The following is an 18,670-nucleotide window of genomic DNA, read 5'->3' on the forward strand; positions in this document are numbered from 1 at the left end:
AGTCATGCATGCATATTTTTTCCACATGGGGTGGAGTGGTGGGACCGCCGGAGGGAGAAGGAGAGTCAGGCAGGCGTATTGTTTCCACACATGGAGAGGAAAAGGTTTGGGGACAAACGGGCTTCCTGCAGGTATGGGGAACGGTGCATAATAAGTCTCATCTTGCATGCCAGGCTAGGTATAGTCTCAAGTCATTAAAAACATACATGCCCCACACATGTTCATATTTCAAGGTGCACTAAATTATTGCATGCGATGACTAAGGCTGGCCATAATGGTGGTATCTTAGCTGGTATCATGCACACGGGAATAGCAAACATGCTGATGTAGTAGTTTTTTTAATCAAAGAAGGGTTTGCCGCTTCCGATTTTCATTACTGAAAACCAACATCTAAATGTAAACATGGTATTTTCCCTAGAACTACCAGGTTCAACATCTCGCAACATAAACCCATACAACCATACACCAAGGAGGTACGTAGTAGGTAGTACTATGAATTCCATTTCCGCTCCATACCAATCGTTCTAAAAACTACTTAGTACTTATAACGCGCCATTGAAAATCGGAACTCTTAACCCCGCTAAAAAATGATATTTTAAACATGGCTACTCGATCTACGGCAACTGGCGAGCCACCGCCTCCAAGTCATTCACCCGTGGTCCCGACCATCAACTCCTACGGATCAAATTATCACGTGAGCTCACTATTCCTATAAAGGTGCGCTCCACCACGTACCCGGTACCCACGAATGCAGCAATCATGCACCTAGGGTTTTAGGGTTTATTTGTTAACGTTGCCTTTATGTAACACTCATGTGTGCGAGACCGCGAGAGACCGACTGCATGCGTGCGCCTCTTCTCTTCGTATATGTACTCCACCATTTGTCTGGTGTCCACAAAATTATAATAACTACTAGCAATGTGCAAATGCGTTGCCACACGATCTGAGTAGATTAATACATATTCACCGATTTGATAGAAAAAAGTCTAGTTTTGAAATACGTATATCACTAAAAAAATGTTATATTTCACTCAAAATATATTCCTTTGGCGGTTTTGATGAGATAAGGGAGGAATGTTGTTGGTTTTTCAAGATTTGAGAAGTGGTATATGTCTAATTTCTACTCTTACTAGCAAGATGCCCATGCGTTGCACGGAACATCAAGATCTTGTTGGAGAAAAGGATGAACGAGGGAAGGCCTTATGTGCAAATGTGGAGAGGAGTGCGGGTAAATTGCCATACTTTCGTTCCTATCCGTCAGATATAAATCGGACGGCCTATATTGTAGGATGGTAGGCCCACCATCATCACCAACTCTGTTTTTTATCCCTACTCTTATAAAAAGCATAGTCGGTGATGATTGTGTGCCTACCATCCTGCAATATAGGCCGTCTGATCTATATCTGACGGATAGGAAGGAAACTATGGCAATTTTGCAAAAAGATACCCACACCCCTCTCCACACTTGCAAATAAGGCTGCATGTGTGACAAAGACACAAAGAGTGTGTGTGCGAGAGGTATCAGCTTAAAATGGGGCGATAGTGTGTGTGTGTGTGTGCACGATCGAGAGGGCATGTCTCAAGAAGGGAAGAAAAATCTACATATATACAAGGAGCGGGAGCGAGACATCTATGCGATAGTGGAAGCACGAGTGTGCGGGTGTATAAACCTATTTAGAGGCTAGTCGATAAATGTTTGTGAGAGAAATACGAGACGGGGGTGCGAAAGCGAGAGTTTTGTGTGAGAGAGAGACGGTAGTCGGGAAGGGGAGTGGAAGCAGGAGTTGTGTGTGTGTGTGAGAGAGAGAGAGGGGGGGGGGAGTTTGTCTGATCGGTAAACAAATGAATAATTTTAGTCTGGGATGGAGACGAAAACGAGACCACAACAAATGTTGTGTCTACAGGAGAGAGAGTAATTTTAGTGGTATGATTCATATCTAGAGACATATAGGGTGTGTGAGAGAATCCCATAGAGAGAAATACAAAGTGAAAGACGAGTGGAGACTGTGTGTGGCTGTGAAAAAGAAATCTTAGGTACCTAGTGATACGAGAGAATGGTAGAGATGTGAGAGATAATGAAAACCATGTAATGTATAATGATAGGGAGAGTGTGACACTTCTCAAGGGATACGTCGAGAGACCATGTTTGTGAGGATAGGAGAAACATGAAGTGAGCGCGCGAGTGAGCTGGAGTAAAGAGAGTGATAGCTACATGAAGGAGCATGCATGCGAGAGAGATGGGCATGAAAGGAGTGAACATAAAAGGGATTCAAATATTTGAATTCGAGATGATGATACATGTGATCCATACTCGAACCAAAATTGATCTATCAAACATGCATACTCATATGAATTCACGCGCATCTATGTTATTTAATATATAGATATTACTCATCCATACATTTTAGTAGAACATAATTTGGTTTATTTTTTGAATTCAACCTTATGATTTTGAGATCATTGTATTTGTAAATCATATTATACATATAAAGGAGCAGAGTTCTTTGTTGTGCTTTTGAAAGTATATATTAAAAAAATGATGTATATAGAATTTTATTCCAATCGAAAATGGATCCCGCCCGAAAAAATAGAATACAAACGGGATTCGAATTGAGTTGGCACGGTAAACGTGCACTCAACAAATTTGAACAAAGCAGGGAAAGTCGCAGTAACCATCCGAAACAAAAATCTGCGAGATGGAAATTACGACTGCCTATCCCTGCCACGCAAAGCCTATCTGCTCGATTTCTATAGGTTTCGATAGGGGTAGGTTTGTAATTTCACTCGAACGTGACATAACCGCCTCTCACCCGGATTCATACATGGTGGGCGCCAAAACACAATGTGTCCTCGGCCGAAATCGACTCCCTCCCCGATTCATACATGGTGGGCGCCAAAAACAAACTCTCGTCAACAAATACTCGGTGTATGCGAGATTACCGTCCTATCCCCAACCGACTAATATTGTTGTGATGTAGGAAATTTGAAACAGGGGCTAAGTTTGTAAATTTACTCGCATTTGAGACAAGCGTGCCCTGAAGACATGGTTCCCCCCTTCCTCTCCACCTCTATTTCCCCATTCGTACTCCGTGGGCGCCAAAACACCCCCTCCACCCCAGCCTCCTCCGTCCGCCACCCCATCCACCGCCGTCCTCCTCCACCATGCCGGAGCTGATACCCCGACGCCGCCGTCCATTACAAGAGATCGACCTCTCTCATCCATGGCTTCGGACCGGGATCCTTGCATCCCGTCCTCTCGCTTCATCCTCGACGTCGTCAACCTTGCCGGCGCCGCTCCTACGACCGTCTCGTCCACCGCGCCCCGCCGCCACCGTCTACCCTCCTAGATCTGCTTCCACACCACCGACAGCCATCGCTACCGCAGAACCATCAAATTCTTAGCAGATGCATACACTGCGCCGCACCAGAGGTGGTACTCTTTCATATCTGCTCAACTTATTTATCGCAGCAAGAAAATAGATCGCCACTGCTTTACTCTGATTTCTTGTCCATCACTTACTTGCTAGTTGAGAACAAACATTGGTTGCGAAGTTGCCTTTGTCCGGTTTGCACCTTCAGATCCGCAATGGCACGCTCAACACTATACTCCCAATGCTTATGGTTTTTGCCTTTTATATTCCACACTAGTTAAATCACAGTAGACTAAATTTCAAAATTGGGTTAGTCAATTTTTCAGAGCTTGCTGGAGTTCACCGGTGTGAACGAAGGGGCTCGGGTGGGGAGTTTGGTTGTTGGGGGCGGTGGCGGGGCCTCGCCGAATGAAGAAAACTCGACGCGGGTGGGGGCGGGGGTGCGGGTGGGGGTGGTGGAGGGACACAGGCGGTGGGGGGCGATGGTCCGACCGGCGGCCCGTGCGGTGTTCTGTATGGGAAGAATCAGAGACGAGGAAGAAGAAGGGTTAGGAGACGTAGGATCTTCATCCAACCGCCTCAAATGGTCGACTGACCCAAATGCAGACATGCCTTTATATTCAGTACCACCATCATACCTGCTTAGCACTGCTCCTGAATCCATCAAGCTAAACAACATGCCACTCATAATCCCAAACTTGTTGCTCAAGTACGAATCTGATATGATGATGATATTACTAAAATAGATAACATTTAATTGGTCAGCTAATGTTCCTACTTTACTTTCGAAAAAGCACGTGCACCACATATAGAGAGACAGCAGGGAGTTGCTTTTTAATGCGCTCTGGTTCATCATGTGTGGGCACTGCGCAACGAACATTTTATTACCCAAAATCTGCTTGCTCTTCTTTAGCATGTTCCTCTTCCGTTCTTCTTTAATAAGTACTCTCTCCATTCCTAAATACAAGTCTTTGTATAGATTCCACCATGGACTACATATGGAGCAAAATGAGTGAATCTACACTCTAAAATGTATCTGGATACATGTGTATGTGATCCATAGTGGAAATCTCTACCAAGACTTATATTTTGGAACGGAGGGAGTATGATAGTAGTACAGTATGTTCCTTGTAGTGAATATGAGCAGGGACATTTGTAGTGTCAAGGTCTATACGGTCGGTTGGTATGGACACATTGAACTCGTCGGGCCTCTTTGATTCATAGGATTTTGTAAACATGGGAATAGGATTTGTAGTGGCCTGCCCACTTGAATCCTATAAGAATAGCAAGGAAATGCGGGGAGCTGTGTCGCCTTTGAGAGTTACACTGATATTAATAGTACCACACCTTCAGTTGAAGAGAGCTGGTATCCAAAGGCTTTCTAGCCATACTGGCAATACTAGCACATATATTCCAGCAAGTTTCACTTTGTTGATTTTACTCTAATGCTTACGGTTTCCCCGTTATATCTACACTATGATCTGTGTAGCTGCTTTGTGTCACACTAGCAGCAGTCCACTCTTGAAGCTAAACACTGCAATGGCTTGCAAAATTGGCACCAAGGCATTGAGTGCCATTCTAGATGCAATGAAACTCATACGCTCACCGCCTGTTGATTCTTGTTCAGAATATGATCCTAATGACTATTCTCACCTCGAGGAGTCAAAGGCAGATGGTCTGTCCTGTTCACCCATCAAGGTGCCTGTTCTAATTTTGGCAATATTTTATTGATTGCGTGTATCTTGCATATGTTGTCTTGCATTTCTTCTACTTTGTTGCACCACCATCTTCTTAGTTTACTCATCATATATGTCAAGATGCCATGCCCATCCATTATCAATACATATTCCATCTGTCATCATACCATGTTTTTCCACTCAAATGTTGTTATTGTGCATCAGACATCAAAAAGGAAGAGGGTGATTGCTGAACCTCAAGGAGCACTAGCAAAGTCCTTGAAAAACGTAGTTGTGCCGGAGAAATCAGACAACACCCCACTTATATTGGTTGTACAACCAATGACACAAAACGTAGGACCGACTCCAGCAGACTGTACCGATACTTCACTGGCCACACCACTAGCCGCACCACACAGCACCTGCACTCCAACAAAAGGTATGCCGATTTCAGTTGCCATAGCACTAGCCGTACCACAAAAAATCCCACTCCAGCAAAAAGTATAGCAAGTCCACCAGCCGAAGACCTATCCCAACTGCAGAGACGGCCAATTCCTGCATATTAGAACCCCATTCCAGTTATTCCCAGTTTAAAACACAATGCTTTCAATGTTGTTAGGGACTACGTGCATATATTCCCATCATGGGAAGATTATAGTGAAGACAAACACCATTTTCACATCTTCCTGTCCCACTTACGTATAAGTGCTATTATTCATGGTGATTATTTTCCTGTTTTCTGCTAGTTGAACACATCAATGATTTACATTACATTGGTGTAAGTAGGCGAGGGTCAATCTGGATAGTCATGACGAGCAAAGCTTGCTTGTGCTTTTCAAGGAAGCATTGCAGCAGTATCGGTGTTACCTGAGGAAATCACACTTTGATGGCAAGTCTATAAACGAATTTCTGGTGAAGTTTCCTGTGCTAAATTTAGAAGACATTGAATCGAAAAACCTTGTTATGCGCTGGTCTCGTTCTGAGGATGAGGTATTGTCTATGATATCGCAAGATAATTTGAACTTCTACTTTTCCGCATGTGCCTTACGAATCTTTTTTGCAGGAAATCTACTCGAAAAAGAATTCCGGTTTGAAAAGAACGACAGGATATCGCAAATATGCTGCCCGCTGCTTTGCTCTTGTTAGTACATGTTGTCCTGTATCACTGTACTTGCATACATACCTGGTTCATTATGTGACAGCAGTATGCATGATAGCTTGCTTATCAATTATTCACTCCAAATTATCTGATCTATATGAATGGTCACATTAGTGTAGAATATATCCAATGCCAATGAATTTTTTTAGCTCTGCATTGTTCTTGTAAGTACCTGTTGTCCTTTATCAGTGTACTTATATTGACAGGTAGTTGTTCATGTACCATCACTCTGCAGCTTATTTTCCTTTGCCCTCCATTTTCTACACATAAGATCTATATTTACTCTTACCCTAAGGTTGGATAACACCGATGGTACTGAAGAAGTTTAGCTCTGCATTGCTCTTGGCTGTACCTTTTGCCTGTATCGTTGTACTTACATTTATAGCTACTTGGTTATGTAGCATCACTCTTCATCTTATCTTAAATATTCTCCATTTTTTCTTATATTTTCACATCTATATTTACTCTTAACAAAATGTAGAATAAAGGCAATGCTTATGAAGAAGATTCTGTGGTAAACTTCTTGAATTGCCCCCCCAGCATGGACAAGGGCTTTATAGAGCCTGCTGCTACCTCTTGAGCACTGCGTTGGTTTTCTCTTGAAGAGGAAAGGGTGATGCAGTAAAGCAGCATAAGTATTTCCCTCAGTTTTTGAGAACAAAGGTATCAATCCAGTAGGAGATCATGCACAAGTCCCACGCACCTACACAAACAAATAAGAACCTCGCAACCAACGCGATGAAGGGGTTGTCAAGCCCTTCTCGGTCACTTACGAGAGTGAGATCTGATAGATATGATAAGATAATATTTTTGGTATTTTTATGATAAAGAGAAATAAAGATGCAAAGTAAAATAAACGGCAAAGAAAATAACTAAGTATTGGAAGATTAATATGATGGAAGATAGACCCGGGGGCCATAGGTTTCACTAGTGGCTTCTCTCAAGAGCATAAGTATTACAATGGGTAAACGAATTACTGTCGAGCAATTGATAGAATTGAGCATAGTTATGAGAACATCTAGGTATGATCATGTATATTGGCATCACGTCCGAGACAAGTAGACCGACTCCTGCCTGCATCTACTACTATTACTCCACACATCGACCGCTATCCAGCATGCATCTAGAGTATTAAGTTCAAGAGAACAAAGTAATGCTTTAAGGAAGATGACATGATGTAGAGGGATAAACTCATGCAATATGATATAAACCCCATCTTTTTATCCTCGATGGCAACAATACAATACTTACCGGTTCCATTTCTATCACTGGGATCAAACACCGCAAGATTGAACCCAAAGCTAAGCACTTCTCCCATTGCAAGAAAGATCAATCTAGTAGGCCAAACCAAACTGATAATTCGAAGAGACTTGCAAAGATAAACCAATCATACATAAAAGAATTCAGAGGATAATCAAATATTGTTCATAGATAATCTGGATCATAAACCCACAATTCATCGGATCTCGACAAACACACCGCAAAAGAAGATTACATCAAATAGATCTCCAAGAAGATCAAGGAGAACTTTGTATTGAGACCCAAAGAGAGAAAAGAAGCCATCTAGCTAATAAGTATGGACCCGTAGGTCTGAAGTAAACTACTCACACATCACCGGAGAGGCCATGGAGTTGATGTAGAGGCCCTCCGTGATCAATGCCCCCTCCGGCGGAGCTCCGGAAAAGGCCCCGAGATGGGACCTCTCGGGTACAGAAGGTTGCGGTGGTGGAATTAGGTTTTCGTGGTGCTCCTAGATGTTTGGGGTACGTGGATATATTTAGGAGGAAGAAGTACGTCGGTGGAGCAATGGAGGGCCCACGAGGGTGGAGGGCACGCCCAGGGGGGTAGGCACACACCCCTGCCTCGTGCCTTACTCCCTTGTTTCTTGACGGCCACTCCAAGTCTCCTGGATCACGTTTGTTGAGAAAATCACATTCCTGAAGGTTTCATTCTGTTTGGACTCCGTTTGATATTCCTTTTCTTTGAAACCCTAAAATAGGCAAAAAACAGCAATTTGGGCTGGGACTCCGGTTAGTAGGTTAGTCCCAAAAATGATATAAAAGTGTAAAATAAAGCGCATTAACATCCAAAATAGATAATATAATAGCATGGAGCAATAAAAAATTATAGATACGTTGGAGACGTATCACATGCCTTCACCAATAATGTAAGTTTGTCCTTCTCAAGCCTTCAAACTTTGTTGTGTATATTTGGTTAGGCATGACTGCAACAGCTGTTTATTTTTGGTGTTTGCATCAAATTGCATGTTTAAAGTTTACTATGTACTCCAGTTCATAAACAAAAGTTTGTCCTTCTCAATTTAAGTTTTCAGTTGTACAACCAAGTTCCTTCTTCATACCATGTAAATTAAACTATACAGAGCAAGTGATCTTATTTTGCCAATCTGAAATGGGATAAATTGACAACACACTAACCATTGATATTTATGAGTTCTTGATCTGTAATCCAGTGGTGTCGTGAAGCTGCCAACTCCTTCACAATGTCATTTCCTGCCATGTCTTGACCTTAACAATACCATATTGTGTTAATACTATTTTAAACTGTGTCACCTTATTCGTCGGTAAGAAATGTGATGAATTGTCAGCACTGATACTTATATGTGCAAAACCTGTCATCTGTCTGCTTGTTTATCTTTCAGAGTGAGGAGGATATAAGTGTCAAACAAGTGCAGTCTCACTAGCTTGCTCAGCTGCTTGCGCTGTAGCTCCCGAGCAGGGCTAACCATTATTGAACTCTATTGAAGTGTTGTCGGTTTTGTATATTATTTTGTCGGCGTGTTTACTTGCACTGGTGGCGATCTTTGATGCCCAATGTATGTAATCTGCTATCTGCTTGTGCTTTATTACCATAGTGGTGAACTTTGATGTCCAGTGGATGTAATATGCCGTAATTTCTTTATTGTATAGTCTAGGTTTTTTCTTATTCACGATGCTGCAGTTATTTTACTGTATATATATCCTGTCTTCACAGTAAACTGGCCAAACCGTAAAATTACGGTACATAATCAGGCCATCATGCAAATCACCATGTATGATCCACATCATGGGCCCCATCATCTTGTTCCGTTAATAGGCCTAAATGTAAACTGGCCCACTAGTAGATTCGGGCCTTTAATAGGCCGAGTAAACCGTCGGCCCTATTTTCCCAAGAAAACTCAATGGGCCTTTAGGAGGTTGAAAAGTAGGTTGGGCTTGAAACGTGCCGAACAGCTCACAGGTCGGCAATAGGCCGAAATAGACCCCGTCCGATGAATGTGCCAATCAAATCATGGGCTTATAACAGGCCAAAATTGTCTCGGTCCTTGTTTGGCCCAATCAGATTACCGGCTGCGAGCAGGCCGGATGCAAACCGGGCTGTAGTTAGGCCCAACTATATGACGGGCTTTTAACAGGCCGAAATTAATATAGGGCCGAAATGTTAAATGGGCCCTTAACAGGCCGAAACTAATATCAGGCCAAATTACTAAATGGGCCTTTAGCAAATGGGCCCAAAAGCGTAGCGTCCAGTTGATGGGCCAAATCTGATATGGGCCATAATTTAGCCCATAGCCTCTTAAAGGGCCGGACCTGATCTGGGCCGTAATTTGGCCCAGAACATGGTAGGCTTTTAACGGGCCGGATCTCATATGGGCCATTATTAGGCCCGGAACATGGCAGGCCATTAATGGATCGGATCAAATATGGGCTGGCATTTGGCCCAAAACATGGCAGCCGGTTAATGGGCTGGCCTACTAGGGTCCTCAAAATCTTGTGGGCCTATAGTTGGGCCGGCCCATTAATGTTTCGTGAAATCTCGTGGGCTTTTAGCTGGGCCGGCCCATTATGGTCCACAAAAATCTTGTGGGCCTTCACCTGGGCCGGCCCATTATGGCCTGCAAAAATCTTGGGGGCCTTTACCTGGGCCGGCCCGTTATGGCCCGCAAAATCTTGTGGGCCTTTAGCTATGCCGTCCCATTATGGTCTGCAAAATCTTGTGGGCTTTTAGTTGGGCTGGACCATTTAAACTTTATGGGCTACTTTTGGGCCGGTCCATGTGTTAACATATCATAGGCGCATCTCGCCCATTGGATGAGTGACACCTGTGGCAACACGGAGCTGACACGTGTTTCCTCCAGCCAATGATGACTTTACACGTGAAAAATCCCCATTGGTTGGGGCTGTTAACGGGTTATCGGATCCAAAACCGGACTCGATAGCTTAATGGCGTTCCGTTATGGTGGATGCCACGTGTCGGTCACCCTTGATGAAAGCACTTCTGTGACGCGCGATTTATCGTCATGGAAGTGGACACTTCCGTGATGATAATTTTGGTAATGTCATGGAACACTTCTACGACAGCACATGTATGACTATCTTGATTCTGTCATAAATTTGTCATGGGTGTACATGCATGACAGAAAACGTGACCTACTATGACAAACACGTATCATCACGGAAGTGTTTTGTTTGTAGTGAATGATCCTGTTGTTCCTACTGCTTATATTGAGAAACCACCTTTTCCTGTTAGAATAAAGGATCATGCTAAAGCTTCAACTATGGTTAATAAAAGTAATATTAAGACACCTAAACCCCCTGAGCAAATTAAAGTTGAACCTAGTGTTGCTATGGTTAAAGATCTCTTGGCCAATAATATTGATGGGCATGTTATTTACTTCTGCAATGAATCTGCTAGAATTGCTAGACCTGATACTAAAAATCAACATAGACCTGTTGTAGGCATGCCTGTTATTTCTGTTAAAATAGGAGATCATTGCTATCATGGCTTATGTGATATGAGTGCTAGTGCAAATGCAATACCTCATTCCTTATACAAAGAAATTATGCATGATATTGCACCTGCTAAGATAGAAGAGATTGATGTTACTATTAAGCTTGCCAATAGAGATACTATTTCACCAGTTGGGATTGTTAGAGATGTCGAAGTCTTGTGTGGGAAAGTTAAATATCCTGCTGATTTTCTTGTTCTTGGTTCCCCACAAGATGACTTTTGTCCCATTATATTTGGTAGACCATTCTTGAATACTGTTAATGCTAAGATAGACTGCAATAAGGATATTGTTTATGTGGGTTTAGGGGATATGTCTCATGAGTTTAATGTTGCTAAATTTCGTAGACAACCCCATGATAAAGAATTGCCTAGTAAAGATGAAAGTATTGGTCTTGCTTCTATTGTTGTGCCTCCTAATGATCCTTTAGAACAATATTTGCTAGACCATGAAAATGGTATGATTATGAATGAAAGAAGGGAAATAGATGAAGCATTCTTTAAACAGGGACCTATTTTGAAACACAACTTGCATGTTGAAATCCTAGGGGATCCTCCTCCACCTAAGGGTGATCCTATGTTTGAGCTTAAACCTTTACCAGATACTCTTAAATATGCTTATCTTGATGAGAAAGAGATATATCATGTTATTATTAGTGCTAACCTTTCAGAGCATGAATAAAAGAAATTATTGAAAACTCTAAAGAAGCACCGTGCTGCTATTAGATATACTCTTGATGATCTTAAGGGCATTAGTCCCACTCTATGCTAGCACAAAATAAAGCTGGAGAAAGACGCTAAACCAGTTGTTGATCACCAATGACGGTTAAATCCTAAGATGAAAGAAGTGGTAAGAAAAGAAATACTAAAGCTTTTGGAGGCGGGTATAATTTATCCCGTTGCTGATAGCCATTGGGTGAGTCATGTCCATTGCGTCCCTAAGAAGGGAGGTATTACTGTTGTTCCTAATGATCAAGATGAATTGATCCCACAAAGAATTGTTATAGGTTATAGAATGGTAATTGATTTCCGCAAATTAAATAAAGCTACTAAAAAGATCATTACCCTTTACCTTTTATTGATCAAATGCTAGAAAGATTATCCAAACATACACATTTTTGCTTTCTAGATGGTTATTATGGTTTCTCTCAAATACCTGTGTCAAAAGAGGATCAAGAAAAGACAACTTTTACCTGCCCTTTCGGTACCTTTGCTTATAGACGTATGCCTTTTGGTTTATGCAATGCACCTGCTACTTTTCAAAGATGTATGACTGCTATATTCTCTGACTTTTGTGAAAATATTGTTGAGGTTTTCATGGATGATTTCTCCGTTTACGGAACGTCTTTTGATGATTGCTTAAGCAACCTTGATCGAGTTTTGCAGAGATGTGAATAAACTAATCTTGTCTTGAATTGGGAGAAGTGCCACTTTATGGTTAATGAAGGTATTGTCTTGGGGCATAAAATTTCTGAAATAGGTATTGAAGTTGATAAAGCTAAAGTTGATGTTATTGAAAAGATGTCGTGTCCTAAGGACATTAAAGGTATAAGAAGCTTCCTTGGTCATGCCGGCTTTTATAGGAGGTCCATTAAGGACTTCTCTAAAATTTCTCGGCCTCTGACTAATCTTTTATAGGAGGTCCATTAAGGACTTCTCTAAAGATGTCGTGTCCTAAGGACATTAAAGGTATAAGAAGCTTCCTTTTGTCTTTGATGATGACTGTGTAGAAGCATTTGAAATACTTAAGAAAGCTTAGGTTTCTGCACCTATTGTTCAACCTCCTGATTGGAATTTACCATTTGAAATTATGTGTGATGCTAGTGATTATGTTTTAGGGGCTGTTCTAGGACAATGAGTTGATAAAAAGTTAAATGTTATTCAATATGCTAGTAAAACTCTAGACAGTGCCCAAAGAAATTATGCTACTACTGAAAAAGAATTTTTAGCAGTTGTATTTGCTTGTGATAAGTTCAGACCTTATATCGTTGATTCTAAAGTAACTATTCACACTGAGCATGTTGCTATTAAATATCTTATGGAAAAGAAAGATGCTAAACCTAGACTTATTAGATGGGTTCTCTTGCTTCAAGAATTTGATTTGCATATTATTGATAGAAAGGGGGCTGAGAACCCCATTGCAGACAACTTGTCTAGGTTAGAAAATGTTCTTGATGACCCACTACCTATCAATGATAGCTTTCCTAATAAATAATTACCTGTGATAAATGCTTCTCGTACTGCTCCATGGTATGCTGATTATGCTAATTATATTGTTGCTAAATTTATACCACCTAGTTTCACATAACAGCAAAAGAAAAAGTTCTTCTATGATCTAAGACATTACTTCTGGGATGACCCACATCTTTATAAAGAAGGAGTAGATGGTGTTATTAGACGTTGTGTACCTAAGCATGAACAGGAATAGATCATATGCAAGTGTCACTCTGAGGCTTATGGAGGACACCATGCTGGAGACAGAACTGCACATAAGGTATTGCAATCCGGTTTTTATTGGCCTACTCTCTTCAAGGATGCCCGTAAGTTTGTTTTGTCTTCTGATGAATGTCAAAGAATTGGTAATTTTAGTAGACGTCAAGAAATGCCTATGAATTATTCACTTTTTTTGTACCATTTGATGTTTGGGGCTTTGATTATATGGGACCTTTTCCTTCCTCTAATGGGTACACACATATTTTAGTTGTTGTTGATTACGTTACTAAGTGGGTAGAAGCTATTCCAACTAGTAGTGTTGATCATAACACCTCTATTAAGATTCTTAAAGAAGTTATTTTTCCGAGGTTTAGAGTCCCTAGATACTTAATGATTGATGGTGGTTCACATTTCATTCATGGTGCTTTTCGTAAAATGCTTGCTAAGTATGATGTTAATCATAGCATTGCATCTCCATATCATCCACAGTCTAGTGGTCAAGTAGAACTTAGCAATAGGGAGCTTAAATTAATTTTGCAAAATACTGTCAATAGATCTAGAAAGAATTGGTCCAAGAAACTTGATGATGCATTATGGGCTTATAGAACTGCATCTAAAAATCATATGGGTATGCCTCCATATAAAATGGTTTATGGTAAAGCATGTCACTTACCTCTTGAACTAGAACATAAGGCATATTGGACCATTAAAGAGCTCAATTATGATTTCAAACTTGCCGGTGAGAAGAGGCTTTTTGACATTAGCTCACTTGATGAATGGAGAACCCAGGCCTACGAGAATGCCAAATTGTTTAAAGAAAAAGTTAAAAGATGGCATGATAAAATGATACAAAAACGTGAGTTTAAGGTAGGTGATTATGTATTGCTATACAACTCTCGTTTAAGATTTTTTGCAGGCAAACTCCTCTCTAAATGGGAAGGTCCTTACATCATCGAGGAAGTCTATCATTCCGGTGCCATAAAAATCAACAACTTCGAAGGCACAAATCCGAGGGTGGTGAACGGCCAAAAAATCAAACATTATACTCCCTCCATTCCCTTATACAAGGCCACTATCAAAAATACATTTTGCATCAATACAAGGCCACCAAAAGTAATCGAGGCAAAAATTAATGATGTTTTCTCATACTAGCAACTTTTTAATACTTAAATGCATGTAGCATAATGACACTCGGTCACTTCCTTCCCATTCATTCGTTGCATGCTTGTGGTGTATTAATGATCTTGGTTAACGAAAAGAAAAGTTGACTTGCAAATGAGTCATTCAATTTTATCTTGGTACATGTAATTTGAGTTTGTGGCCTTGTATAAGGGAATGGAGGGAGTATCTTAGGTAATCCTATTAATGTTGAAACTAATGTTATTGAAACCGTAACCTCGGAGGAATACATAAGGGACACTTTCCGAAACGTTTCAGACTCCGAAAAGGAATATGTACGTGGTACGGTAAGTAAAACGACTCGGAAATAGTTCTAATAGAAATTTTTCTCTGTTTTGGAATATTTAAGAAAATAGGAAAATAAGAAGCAGTCCGGGAAGGACACGGGGCTTCCACGAGGGTGGAGGGCGCGCCCCCTGCCTCGTGGGCACCTCGTGTGCTCTTCGGACTCCGTTTTCTTGCACGATACTTCTTTTGGTCGTTAAAAATTCACTATATAATCTCCCGAAGGTTTTGACCACCGTATCACGCAAATATCTCCCGTTTTTGTTTCGAGTTGTTTTTTTGACAGATCTAGATCACCATGGCGTCTTCAAGTGCCCCAAGGACAAGTTCTTCGAGAAGGTCATCAACCCCTACCTCGCGGAGGTGTTGCAACACCCTCAAACCATTGAGATGCGTGAGTGGTTGCTGCACATCCGTGATGTTGAGGGACCAAGGAGGACCGAAAGCGTGGAGATAAGGCTCAAGACAATGGATCAACAAGTTTTCAAGTGCCAGGAGATGGTGGAGCGTGCACTCGACTCCAATCATATAATGATCATGGAGTTCACCAACAACCACAAGCTGGATGACAAGAACATTGGGGAGGCACGAGAAAATCAAGCGCCTCCAAGCCCAGATCTATGACCTGCAAAACCAAAACTGTGAGTATGAATATAGATTCAAGAGGATGAGTTTGGCTACATATTTGAGGATCTCGGAGACTCAAACATCCTTCTACGATGGTGATCATATGCCTTGGAAGATGGACGACAAGCCTACATCATCAACAACACCACCTTCGACGAAGGAAACATAAACACATGGGTATGGGCACTCCCCTTGGCAACTGCCAAGCTTGGGGGAGTGCCCCGATATCGTATCACCATCACTTTTACCTTTACCGTTTTTCTTAGTTCGGTCCTTTTGGTAATATCTTGATCTAGTAGAATAAAGTTTTAGTATGATCTAGTTGTGAGTTTTGCTTTATGATCCTTCTATGTAATCGAGTCCATGAGCTTTATATAATATAGATTAGTGTTGAGTCAAGGGCTTGATTATTTTGCTATGATCTTGAGGGAATAAAATAAAAGAGAAGAAATAAAAATAAATAAAGAGATCATATGGATCTTATGGAGAGTAATGACTTCACATATAAAGAGTATGATGAATAAAAGTTGTTGAGAGTTGACAAACATAGTTTTGGTCATCGTTGCAATTAATAGGAAGTAATAAAGAAAGAGAGGTTTTCACATATAAATATACTACCTTGGACATCTTTTATGATTGTGAGCACTCATTAAAATATGACATGCTAAAGAGTTGATGTTGGACAAGGAAGACAACGTAATGGGTTATGTTTTCTTACATCTGAAATAAATTATATTGTCATGGATCATCCAACATGTTGAGCTTGCCTTTCCCCCTCATGCTAGCCAAATTCTTTTCACCAAGTAGAGATACTACTTGTGCTTACAAATATTGCTAAACCTAGTTTTGCCATGAGATTCCACCATATCTACCTATGGATTGAGTAAGATCCTTAAAGTAAGTTGTCATCGTTGCAAGCAATAAAAATTTCTCTCTAAATATGTATGATTTATTAGTGTGGAGAAAATAAGCTTTATATGATCTTGTGATGTGGAAGAAATAAAAGCGACGGATTGCATAATAAAGGTCCATATCACAAGTGGCAATATAAAGTGACGTTCTTTCGCATTAAGATTTTGTGCATCCAACCATAAAAGCACATGACAACCTCTGCTTTCGTCTGCGAAGGGCCTATCTTTTATGCTTGTCTTATACTTCATGCAAGAGTCATGGTGATCTTCACCTTTCCCTTTTACATTTTATCCTTTGGCAAGCACAATGTGTTGGAAAGATCCAGGTGTATATAGCTAATTGGATGTGAGTTTTCATGAACTATTATTATTGACATTACCATTGAGGTAAAAGGTTGGGAGGCAAAACTATAAGCCCCTATCTTTCTCCGTGTCCGATTAAAACTTCATAACCATAAATATCGCGTGAGTGTTAGCAATTGTGAAAGACTAAATGATGATTGAGTATGTGGACTTGCTGAAAAGCTCTTATTGACTCTTTCTTATGTTATGATAAATTGCAATTGCCTCAATGACTGAGATTATAGTTTGTTAGTTTTCAATGAGGTTTATGATTCATACTTGAAACTGTGAATGAATTGTTACTCTAGCATAAGAAATCATATGACAATACATATATATATTGTTGTTCTAAGAATGATCATGATGCCCTCATGTCCGTATTTATTTTATCAAGACCTCTATCTCTAAACATGTGGACATATTTTCGAATTCGGCTTTCGCTTGAGGACAAGCGAGGTCAAAGCTTGAGGGAGTTGATACGTCCATTTTGCATCATGCTTTTATATCGATATTTATTGCATTATGGGCTGTTATTACACATGATGTAACAATACTTATGCCTTTTCTCCCTCATTTTACAAGGTTTACATGAAGAGGGGGAATGCCGGCAGCTCGAATTCTGGGCTGGAAAAGGAGCAAATATTAGAGACCTATTCTGCACATCTCCAAAAGTCCCAAAACTCCACGGGAATTATTTTCAGAATATATAAAAAATATTGGGCGAAAGAAGTACCAGAGGGGGGCCACCCACCGTCCACGGGGGTGGGGGTGCGCCCTACCCCCTGGGCGCGCCCCCTGCCTCGTGGGCCCCCTGGTGGCCCTCCGATGCCCATCTTTGGTTATATGGAGTCTTTCGTTGAGGAAAAAAATCAGAAGAAAGCTTACAGGACGAAACTCCGCCGCCACGAGGCGGAACCTTGGCGGAACCAATCTAGGGCTCCGGCAGAGCTGTTCTGCCGGGGAAACTCCCCTCCGGGAGGGGGAATCATCACCAACGATCCTCTCATCGGGAGGGGGTTAATCTCCATCAACATTTGCACCAGCACCATCTCATCTCAAACCCTAGTTCATCTCTTGTATCCAATCTTTGTATCCAAACCTTAGATTGGTACCTGTGGTTGCTAGTAGTGTTGATTACTCCTTGTAGTTCATGCTAGTTGGTTTATTTGGTGGAAGATCATATGTTCAGATCCATTATGCATATTAATATCCCTCTGATTATGAACATGAATATGCTTTTTGAGTAGTTACGTTTGTTCCTGAGGACATGGGAGAAGTCTTGCTATAAGTAGTCATGTGAATTTGGTATTCGTTTGATATTTTGACGAGATGTATGTTGTCACTACTAGAATCAGCAGATTTGCCGTCTGCCGACACTTTGTCGTCAGCTAGCGGACGGCAAAGAAAGGCTTTGCCCTCAGCCACCGGAAAACGGACGGCAAAGAGGCAGCGGACGGCAATGGAAGGCTTTGCCATCAGCATAACTTTGTCGTCCGCTAGCAGACGGCAAAGATGCTTTGCCGTCTGCTAGCTGACGGCAAAGAGGATGGGTGGAGGGCTTACGAGGACGACCTAATGTCCATTTTATTTGCCATCGGCTGGCGGACGGCAAAACTTCTTTGTCGTCAGCCAGCAGACGACAAAGAAAATGGTTGTTAGGTCGTTTGTTTAGCAGACAGCAAAGAGCTGTGACCTACTTGCAGAAAAGGGGCCGCGCCCGCGCCCGTGCCCCCCCCTCTCTGATATGTCCGTCCCCTACCTGAGCCGCCGCCACCCCTCACCCCTGCGGCCGCCCTAACCCACGCCGCCACCCCCATCGCCGGCCACCCCGCCCCGTCCTCGTGCCTGAGCCGCCGCCGCCGCCCCGCGCCACCCCCGTCGCGGGCCGCCCCACACCGCCCC

Source organism: Triticum dicoccoides, chromosome 6A (assembly GCF_002162155.2).
Source record: "Triticum dicoccoides isolate Atlit2015 ecotype Zavitan chromosome 6A, WEW_v2.0, whole genome shotgun sequence".
In the NCBI taxonomy this organism is placed as follows: Eukaryota; Viridiplantae; Streptophyta; class Magnoliopsida; order Poales; family Poaceae; genus Triticum; species Triticum dicoccoides.